Consider the following 4,006-nt stretch of genomic DNA (forward strand, 5'->3'; position numbering starts at 1 on the left):
GAAAGTCTGCCACACCCAATACCCCACCCCCTTGGGGGCCTCCCCCAGACACCCAGCTTAGCCTCTCCCCTCGGCCCCCACCACTCAGCATATCCAGTTTCTTAACCCAATATTTCTGACGTCACCGGGTCTGGGGGGCGGGGGGCGGAGTGGCAAGCCTTTGAATGTCTGTACTTTTCTTGAACCCCAGAGTTAGAAATGGCCACTCCCTTATTTTGCAGATGAGGGGTCAAAGGCACAGTAAGGTCCATGGCTTCCTCAAGGTCACACAGCAAGCTGCATCGTGGCTCAGCAGAGGCAATGCTGAGGTTGAGAAGACTTGTAGGGGGTGTTCCTGGGGAAGTGGGTTCTCCCAGTGTGATAGATTGAATTGTCTTCCCCCGCACCCACCATATGTGTTGGAATCCTAACCCATGTACCTGCGGATGTAATCCTGTCTGGAGATAGGTTTTTCTTTGTTAAGTTAATTAGATCATACCCAAGCAGGGCAGGTTCAATCTAATAAACTCTGAGTTATAAAAAGAGATTAGACACAGAGACACACACGGGGGGAGCCAAGAAAACAAGCAATGCCCAGAACTACCTACAAGGAAGCAATTGACATGGCCAACACCCTGATTTGAACTTTTAGTCTCCAGAACTACGAGAAAATAAATGTCATCTTTAAAGCCACCCACTTGTGGTATTTCTGTTACAGTAGCACTAGTGAACTAAGAGGTCCCTGGGTGGTGCAGTTTGTGCTCGGCTACTAACCTAACCCCCACGTGTCTGTCAGTTTGTTGTACGGTGGGGGCTTGCATGTTGCTGTGATGCTTGAAGCTATGCCACCAGTGTTCAAGTATCAGCAGTGTCACCCATGGCAGACAGGTTTCAGCTCAGCTTCCAGACTAACACAGACCAGGAAGAAGGACCCGGCGGTCTACTTCTGAAAAGAGTTAGCCAGTGAAAATCCTATGAATAGCAGTGGAACTTTGTCTGATATAGTGTCGGAAGATGAGCTCCTCAGGTTAGAAGTCACTCAAAAGACGACTGGGGAAGAGCAGCCTCCTTAAAGTAGAGTCAGCCTTAATGACGTGGATGCAGTCAAGCTTTTGGGGCCTTCATTTGCTGATGTGGCATGACTTAAAATGAGAAGAAACAGCTGCAAGCATCCATTAATAATTGGAACGTGGAATGTATGGGACAAAGTATGAATCTAAGCATATTGGAAGTTGTAAAAAATGAAATGGAATGCATAAACATAGATATCCTAGGCATTCGTTGAGCTGAAATGGCTTGGTATTGGCTATTTTGAATCAGACAATCATACGGTCTACTATGCCAGGAATGACAGCTTGAAAAGGAATGGCAAAGCATTCATCGTCAAAAAGAATATTTCAAGATCTATCTTGAAGTACAATGCTGTCAGTGATAGGATAATATCCATACGCCTACAAGGAAGACCAGTTAATACGACTATCCATCAAATTTACACACCAACCACTAAGGCCAAAGATGAAGAAATTGAAGATTTTTACCAACTTCTGCAGTCTGAAATTGATTGAACATGCAATCAGGATGCATTGATAATTACTGGTGATTGGAATGCAAAAGTTGGAAACAAAGAAGGATTGGTAGTTGAAAAATATGGCCTTGGTGTTAGAAATGATGCTGGAGATAGCATGATAGAATTTTGCAAAACCAAACGACTTCTTTATTGTGAAAACCTTTTCTCAACAACATAAACGGCGACTACACGTGTGGACCTCTCCAGATGGAATAAATAGGAATTAAATCAACTACATCTGTGGAAAGAGATGATGGAAAAGCTCAGTATCATCAGTCAGAACAAGGCCAGGGGCCGACTGCGGAACACACTGTCAATTCCTCATATGCAAGTTCAAGTTGAAACTGAAGAAAATTAGAACAAGTCCACGAGAGCCAAATTACAACCTTGAGTATATTCCACCTGAATTTAGAGACCATTTCAAGAATAGATTTGATGCCTTGAGCACTAATGACCCAAGACCAGTGTCATGGATTGAATTGTGTCCCCCCAAAATATTTGTCAACTTGGCTAGGCCATGATTCCCAGTATTGTGTGGTTGTCTTCCATTTTGTGATTGTAATTTTCCTATGTGTTGTAAATCCTAATCTCTGCCTGTGGTTAATGAGGCAAGATTAGATTATGTTAAAGAGGATTATGGTGAGATGTAACACCTTTACTCAGGTCATATCCCTGATCCAATGTAGAAGGAGTTTTCCTGAAATGTGGCCTGCACCACCTTTTATCTTACAAGAGATAAAAAGAGATAAAAAAAGCTACAGAGAGTTGGGGACCTCACCACCAATAAAGCAGGGCTGGGAGCAGAACATGTCCTTTGGACCTGATGTTCCTGTGCAGAAAAGCTCCTAGACAATGGAATGACTGATGACAAGGACCTTCCTCCAGAGTCGACAGATGAAGCATTCCCCTGGAACTGATGCCCTAGATTTGGACTTGTAGCCTACTGGACTGTGAGAGAATAAATGTCTTTTTGTTAAAGCCATCTACTTGTAGTATTTCTGTTATAGCAGCCCTAGATAACCAAGACAACCAGACAAGATGTGGAATGACATCAAGAACATCATACATGAGGAAAGCAAGAGGTCATTAAAAAGACAAGAAAGAAAGAAAAGATCAAAATGAATATCAGAAGAGACTCTGAAACTTGCTCTTGAACGTCGAGTAGCTACAGCAAATGGAAGAAATGATGAAGTAAATGAGCTGAACAGAAGATTTCAAAGAGCAGCTCAAGAAGACAAAGTAAAGTATTATAATGACATGTGCAAAGATCTGGAGATAGAAAACCAAAAGGGAAGAACACGCTCGGCATTTCTCAAGCTGAAAGAACTGAAGAAAAAAATTGACCTCGACCTGTAACACTGAAGGATTCTATGGGGAAAATATTAAACATTGCAGAAAACATCAAAAGCAGATGGAAGGATTACACAGAGTTACTATACTAAAAAGAATTGGTCAATCATTTCAGGAGGTAGCATATATTCAGGAACTGATGGTACTGAAGGAGGAAGTCTAAGCTGCACTGAAGGCATTGGTGAAAAACAAGGCTCCAGGAACTGACGAACTACCAATTGAGATGTTTCAACAAACAGATGCAGGAGGTGGGGCCAAGATGGAGGAGTAGTCAGATGCTTCCATTCGTCCCTCTTACAACAAAGACCCGAAAAAACAAGTGAATCAATTATATATGACAATCTAGGGGCCCTGAACATCAAAGGCAAAGTTGAGGAATTGGACTGAGTTGCAGGGGGAGGGAGAGACAGTTCAGAAGCGGCAAGGAGTTCCCAGACCTGACCTGGTGGGCACCAGAGCCCTTCAGCCTGGATCAGCTTGGGGTGCGCGGTGAGTCAGGTAAGCAGCGGCTCAGGAGGCATTTACCACATCGGGAGAGACCCAGCGGCACGGAATCCACTCGGCCATCCAGAACCAGTGAGAAGCAGCCCTCCATCAGCAAAAGTATTTGCGTCTGGGGTTCCGGCAAAATGGCACTCTAGGCAGAAGCACCATGCCGTCCCTCCACAGCAAATATCCGAAAAACTAGGCCAAACAGAGAATACAACAATCCTGAAACCCTAAAACATCAAATGAAGAGATAAAGAACTCAGCCAAGCACCAAATGGAGTAACAAAACTGACAGAGAATGGAGAGCGAGGAGAGATTCATGCAGAGGTCCCCTACCAGCTAACGCAGCGCGGATCCACCATCTTGGACTCCTATCGGAGACCAGCAAACGGACGTACGAAAAAGCAGCCTCACGGAGCGTCCAGCGGGAGACAAAACAACCGGTAATTTTGTGGTGTGTGCTTTCCCACCCCCCACCCCTCTTCGCCCCGGCTCGGCCTCTTCTGCTTCCCGCGGCCACGGTCTCTTGACCGGGAAGCACCGGCTGCTTGGATTCCACACACCCAAGGGGGTGGCTCTCTGGGGGCCATTTGTTGGCTGCTAGTGTTGCTTTTTTTCCTG

The sequence above is a fragment of the Trichechus manatus genome, unplaced genomic scaffold (assembly GCF_000243295.1).
Source record: "Trichechus manatus latirostris isolate Lorelei unplaced genomic scaffold, TriManLat1.0 scaffold00048, whole genome shotgun sequence".
NCBI lineage: Eukaryota > Metazoa > Chordata > Mammalia > Sirenia > Trichechidae > Trichechus > Trichechus manatus.